Source organism: Chinchilla lanigera, unplaced genomic scaffold (assembly GCF_000276665.1).
Source record: "Chinchilla lanigera isolate Chin_1 unplaced genomic scaffold, ChiLan1.0 scaffold00074, whole genome shotgun sequence".
In the NCBI taxonomy this organism is placed as follows: Eukaryota; Metazoa; Chordata; class Mammalia; order Rodentia; family Chinchillidae; genus Chinchilla; species Chinchilla lanigera.
The window spans coordinates 10,884,483-10,891,601 of record NW_004955475.1 but is presented as its reverse complement, the minus strand read 5'-3'; the positions used below and the strand labels follow the sequence as shown (position 1 = coordinate 10,891,601).

Below are 7,119 nucleotides of genomic sequence, written 5' to 3'. Positions count from 1 at the left end.
TAATGAGACCCTGTCTCAAAAAGACAAAAAAAAAAAAAAAGGTGAAATTATAAAAGACATCACTGAAATCCAAAAGATCATTAGTAACTCCTTCAAAAACATATATTTCAATAAATTGGAGAATCTTGAAGAATTCTAGATACATATGAATACATATGAATTACCAAAACTGAGCCAAGAAATATAAAAACTCTGAATCCAACAACAGGCAATGAAATTGAAGCAGTAATAAAAAAACCTACCAAGCTGGGGATATAGTTCAGTGGCACAGGGCCTGCCTGGCAAGCACAAGGTCCTGAGTTCTATTCCTGGTAAAAAAAAAAAAAAAAAGATGAAAACCAATGTACTCTCTTGCTGGGTGTGGTGGTGCACACCTGTAATCCCAGCACTAGGGAGGCTGAGGCAGGAGGGCTGTTGTGAGTCTGAGACCCGCCTGGGCTACAAAGTGAGCTCAAGGCCAGCCTGAACTGCATAGCGAGACCCAGTCTCAAAGAAAAAAAGACAAAAAAAATCCTACCAACTAGCAACCTGTGGACTTGGCAGAGTGAGTGCCACCACTGGCTCCTGTGGTCTGGGGATTTGGGTGGAGTGTGGCTAGGTTCCACGTGATAGCCCCCATGGCCCATAGGCAGAGTTGGCCCGTTTGGCCGGCATTAAACCTAAAAGATGTCTCTATATGATGACCTGGGAGTGGAAAGCATTGACTCAAAAACAAAGGGCTGATCCAAAAACTCCAAACTTCTGCAGTCTCAGCTTCAGGTGAAGAAGGAAGCTCTCACTCAGGCAGAGCCAAAGGACAAAAATGATGAGATGCTCTGCAGACAACCAGCAAATTGTGGACACACCACCACGTATTGCAGCAAGTCTGAAGGGCTCTGTTCCCAGTGGGTTTTCTGCAGAAGTTCTGATTCCCTTAGCTGACGAATATGATTGTATGTTTCCTAATGACTATGAGAAAGTAGCGAAACACCAAAGAGACAGCAAGAGCTGGAGAGACAGAAGGAAACAAAAGAAAGAGAAAAGGCATAAAGACAGACATGAAATTAGTGGATGTTCAAGGTGGCCGGACACAGATTCTGATGAAGACAGATATAAGCAGGAGAGGAGAAAAGGAAGTAAGGGAGGAGCTGTTATTGCACCACCTACGTCTCCTGTAGAGAAAGACAGAGAATTAACCCAAGATTTTCCACACGAAGAGGATTTGAGACCTTGATCAGTCTTTCAAAGCTACTATCCCTCCCCTAGTACATGAGGAACAGGATAGGCCAAGGTCTCCAACTGGACCCAGCAACTCTTCCTTGTTAATATGGGTGGCACAGTAGCACATAAGATCATGTAGAGAAGTATGGCCTCGAGGAAGGCAAGGGTCTGGGGAAGCACAGCAGGGGATGAGCACTGTGTTGCCAGTGGAGAAGACCAGCAAACAGGATGGCAAGGTCATTGTGGGTGATGGCACTGAGAAGAGCGAGTCTCAAGATGTATCAAAGAAATCAGATTCAAATCCATTAACTGAAGTACTTAAATGTCCTACTAAAGTGGTCTTACTGAGGAACATAGTTGCTGCAGGAAAAGTCTATGAAGACTTGGAAGTTGAAACCAAGGAAGAATGTGAAAAATATGAAAAAGTGGGCAAATGTGTGAAATTTGAAATTCTTGGTGTCCCTGATGATGAAGCAGTATAAACATTTTTAGAATCTGAGAAAGTTCAGCACCTTCCTGGCAAGCATGAGGTCCTGAGTTTGATTCCCAGTACCAAAATAAAAGAATCTGAAAAAGTTGAATCAGCAATTAAAGCTATTATTGATCTGAATGGGAAGCATTTTGCTGAATGGGTGGTAAATGCATGTTTCTATAATTTTGATAAATTCAGGTTCTTGGATTTGTCAGAACAAGTTTGATTTTAAGAACTAGAGTCACCAGGTGTGGTGGCACACCCTTGTAATCCCAGCACTCAGGAGTCTGAGGCAGGAGGATCACTGAGAGTTTGAGGCCCTGTCCCCTCAAAAAACTAGAGTCATCTCTGATGATCTGTACATGATCTGTGGACTGAGCAAAGACAATGATCTTTAAAAGATCTGTGTTCTGAGCAGAGATAGAAAGGTGTTGAATACTGGGACCGCTGGAAGGACTTTTTTTTCCTTGAGATGGGGTCTCACTATGTAGTTTAGGCTGGCCTTGAACTCAATTATGTAGCCCAGGCTGGCCTCGAACTCGTGGCACTCCTACCTCCTGCCTCCTGCCTCAACCTCCTGAGTGCTCAGATTTCAGGCATATCCCACCATGCCTGGCTTTGAAAGATTTCTGATTTTTATTTTAGCGTTTTAAAATAAAGTATAGAAATCCTTTTAAAAACCTACCAACTAAGAAAAGCTCAATGCATGATTGATTCACCACTAAATTCTATAAGAGCTTCAGGGAGGACCTCATGCCAATAATCCTCAAACTCTTCAATGAAATTGAGAGCTTGCCTACCATGCATCTTGTCCTTCATTCAATCCCCAGCACTGCTTAAAAAAAGAAAAGGAATACAAGTCGAAAGACCTCTAAGATATTAAGACACAATCAAGATTCAGAACAATGTGAATAATAGTATCATTTGTATAAGAAAAAAAGAAAGCTGGGCATGGTAGCACACAACTGTAATCCCAGAACTATGGGATATGGGCAGGAGCATCGCAGGTTCAACCCAGCTGGCTTAGTTACTTTTCTCATTGTTGAGACCAAATACCTGACAACCAAAGTTAAAGAAGGAAAGGTTCATTTGGCTCATAGTTTGTAGATGTTTCAGTCGATTAGTTGGCTGGCTCCAAGGCATGGTGGCCTGGAAGAGGGTCATCACATAGGGGAAATAGTCCACAGCAAGCAGGCAGGCAAGAGCATGTTATCCCTCTTTCTGTCCCTTATATTTTATGCATGCTATCCACCCTAGGGTGGGTGTAGCACTCACACCCTAATCCTCTCCAGAACTATGGCAAACCAATCAGTAGACTGATTTAGTAATCACACAACCTTGATTCTAGCACCACACACTCTAGATTCAGCCACCTCAGAAAAGCCCCCTACATGACTGCATGAGGCTTAGAGGGGACATATAGACTTGAGCCTTAACACAAGCCTGGGCAATTTAGCAGTTTAGTGAGGCCCTGACTCAAAGTGAGAAATTTTTAAAAGGGCTGAGGATGTAGCTCAGTGTGCCTTCCCTGGGTTCAGTTCTCACTACTACACATGCCCAACAGGTCTGGGGATTTAGATCAGTGGTATGGTTTTTTTTTTTTTAGTAAACAAAAAGCTCTTATAAAGAGAAAAAAGAAACAGAAAACTAAGCAATGATTACAAATAGATAATCTCAATATTTGGGAGTTGGGAGCTGAGGCAGAAGAATCACTGCAAGCTCCAGGCCAGCCTGGACTACAGAGTGAGACCCTCTCAAAAAAAAAAAAAAAAAAAAAGAGAAAGAAAGAAAGAAAGAAAGAAAAGACAAAACTTTAAAAGCTGGGGGATATAGCTAAATGTGAGGCCCTGAATTTAATACCCAGTACCGCCCCTGCAAAGTCCTGAATAGTACCCATTACAAAATATATACAGGTTTTCAGCATATTAAAAAGCTTAACCTTATTCATGATCAAAAGACTTTTTTACTTCTTGGTATCAAAAGCAGTGTGGTGTGACACTGTCAAAAAGAGACAAGGATGGCTTCTGGTATCTCTCTCAGAATGAAAAAAAAACCTTCTTCCCCCAAATACTTCAGCAAATATCCTCTAACATTTCATTGACTTGCATTGAATCACTGGCTCATTAGTCAACAATCTCCTTAAGGAGGACAATGGTGTGCACCAACTGGTTAAGCCTGGGTTGCCTGCAGCAGTCACTGAGATAAGAGGATGGGATTACACCCCTGGGGTACCCCTCTAGAAGCAAGGGATGAGATTAATGGTATGTCCCTACCCCCAATTTTACGACTGCTAACAAATGGGGACATATGAAGTGAATACTGGGTAAGGAATCATATCAGTGACTATATATTTTGATCCAGCAACTGAATTTCTAGGAATCTATCCTATAGTTATGTTGGAACATGTGTATAAATAAGTATGTTCAAGGAGACTGTTTAAATTGGGTTTGGTGGCACATACCTCTCATCTCAGCACTCAGGAGGCTGAAACAGAAGGATCTTGAATTTAAAGCCAGCCTGGGCTATATAGAAAGTTTGAGGCCAGCCTGGACCGCATAAAGTGACCATGTCTCAAAAAAAAAAAGGGAATTGGAAATAACTGAAATGCCTGGGACCAATTAAATAATGACATAGCCGTACAAAAAATAAGGTAGGTGTATGTATTTAATATAACACAATGTGTTTTTTGAGACAGGGTCTTGCTACGTAATCCGGGCTGGCCTTGAAATCACTATGGAGCTCAGGCTGGCCTCAAACTTGCAGCAATCCTCCTGTCTCAGCCTCCCAAGTGCTGGGATTACGGACATGCGCTACCACACATGGCCTAGATGATACAATCTTGAAAATATATAATGTGAACGAAGCAGGGTGAATAATAGAATGTTACCATTTCTGAAAAAAAGAAAAGAGATGGATACATAAATGTTTTTAAGTCTAAATGAAGAAAGAAAACTTCTCATCAGTAAAACAACCAGATAGAGATATACAAACACACATGTACACACACACACATACACATATATAACTGCATATCCATGATTTCCATAGGCTGTATCTGAAATATACACAAGAAAGTTGTCTTGTGTATAGACAACCAATAGTGGTTGTCTCTGGATAGAGAACAAGGGGAAGGAATTAGAGAATAGGAATAAGGGAGTAAAGATAATATGTAACTTGATGGTATATTCTTTCATATTGCCTGAATTTTTGGGGTCTTCTTTTAAATTAAATTAAATTTATATATATATTTTGGTACCGGGAATTGAACTCAGGACCTTCCGCTTGCCAGGCAGGTGTTTGCGCCTCTGAGCTATAGCCCCAGCACCCTCCTTTTTTATTTTAAAGAGAGCAGTAAAAGAAAAAAAAAAAGAACAATAGCAGCATACCAACATCTCAAACATAAACAAAACAAAGGAAGAATGTTAAAAGTGATACAGGGTTTCAAAACAAAATGATAGGAATTAACAGCGGTTGTTATATTACATATTGCTATCCTCAACTACATTGCTCAGGTTACCAGATGTAAGAATGGAAGATTGTTCAAATCATTAAAAAGAATTAAAAAATTATTAGATAAAACATTAGAGGTAATACAGAGTTTCACTAGACAAGATGGTAGGAATTCACCAATGGTTGTTCCATTGTATATTGTTGTCTTCAAATTAATTGCTCAGATTATCAGATATAAGCAGTACAGTTATCCCAGCTATTCATATATATATATGTATATACTGTTTTCCTTCTTTCTTTTTTCTTCTTTCCCTCATCCCAGTTTTCCTTCCTTTGAGCAATTTCCTTCCCTTTCTTATCATCTATTGTATATTTTGAGTTTTACTTACTCTTTCAGGTTCCTACACCAGGGAGACATTTTTTTTCGTCTTTTTAATACAGGGTTTCACTATGCAGTTCAGGCTGGCCTTGAACTCACTTTGTAGCCCAGGTTGTCCTTGAACTTGCAGCAATCCTCCTGCCTCAGCCTCCTGTATGCTAGGATTACAAGAATGCACCACCATGCCTGGCATATTGCCTGACTTTTTTGTCATATGTATGAGGGTTGTTTTGTTTTGTTTTCTTTCTGGTACTAGGGACTGAACTTAGGTCCTTCACACTGAGCAACATTCCTAGCTCTTTTTATTTTTTATTTTGAGACAGGATCTTGTTAAGTCACCCAGGCTACACTCAAACTTGTGGTGCTCTTGCTTTATCTTCCCACAATGCTGGGATTACAGTATCTGAGAGTTCAACCATGCACTGGACATGTAATGTTAGTTAAACCTCATTAATATTTTAAAGCCACACACACACACACACACACACACACACACACCCCTATACACAAATATAATAATGCACACAATCTTTCTTCTAGCACTTACATGTCTAGGATTTTATCTTAATGGTATACTCACGCATACTGGCAAAAGTGCATGAACACAGCTGAATGTGGTGGTGCATACCTGTAATTCAAGCACTTGGGAGGCTGAAGCTAGAGGATCATCACAAGTTCAAGGCCAGAGGCAGAGGAGATAGCTCATCAGCACAGTGCCTGCCTGGTAAGTGCAAGGACCTGAGTTCAATTCCCAGTAGCAAAAAAAAAAAAAAAAGAAAAAGAGAAAAAGAAAAAGAAAAACAAGTTCAAGACCAGCCTGACCTATAGAGCAAGACCCAAAACAAACAGACAAACAAACAAAAAGATGCATGAACAAACATATATACTAAAGTAGTGTTTGTTACTAACCAAATTCTAAAAATGACTTAAATATCTAATAATAGATGACTGGTAAAATGGAAATTAATTTTAAGAAAAAGAAGGTAAAGTCTATAGAGCAATGAAAAAGCATGAACTATTGATATATTAAACATAGGTGAAGCTCACAATGGTATTTTTTTCAGTACTGGGGATTGAACCCAGGGTCTTCACATTGAGCTGCACTCCACTACTGTATTAGTTTGAGACAAGGTCTTGCAAAGTTACCCAGCCTAGGTCTGAACTTGCAGTAGTCCTGCCTCAGCCTCCCAGAGTGTGGGATTACAGGTGTGCATCACCATGCCAGGATTCACAACGTTGAATGAAAGAAGTCAGATCTAAGGGGCTGGGGATTTAGCTCAGCGGCAAAAGCGCCTGCCTGGCAAGCGCAAGGTCGTGAGTTCGGTTCCCGGTACCGGAAAAAAACAAAAAAAAAAAAAAAAAAAAAAAAAGAAGTCAGATCTAAAAGAGTGAATACTGTGCATACTATGTATGATTTCATTTACATAAAATTCAAATATAGGCAAAAAATGTATGATTATAAAAGTGAGAGTGTGACTAATCTTGGGAGTGAATTACACCTGAGAGGGAGCCACAGGAGCCAATATTTACTCCAATATCCAACCATAAAGCTACAGCAGGCTTTCTGGTATTAATCAACTCGGATCTGGATTCTGTCTGCCCATGTTATCTATTAGTG

At 40.2% G+C, this 7,119-nt stretch overlaps 1 pseudogene; it reads left to right on the top strand.

Annotated features, from left to right (window-relative positions):
• The first annotated feature begins 666 nt into the window (after positions 1-666).
• LOC102028744 lies at positions 667-1,898 on the top strand (annotated as a pseudogene).
• The last annotated feature ends 5,221 nt before the right edge of the window (positions 1,899-7,119 follow it).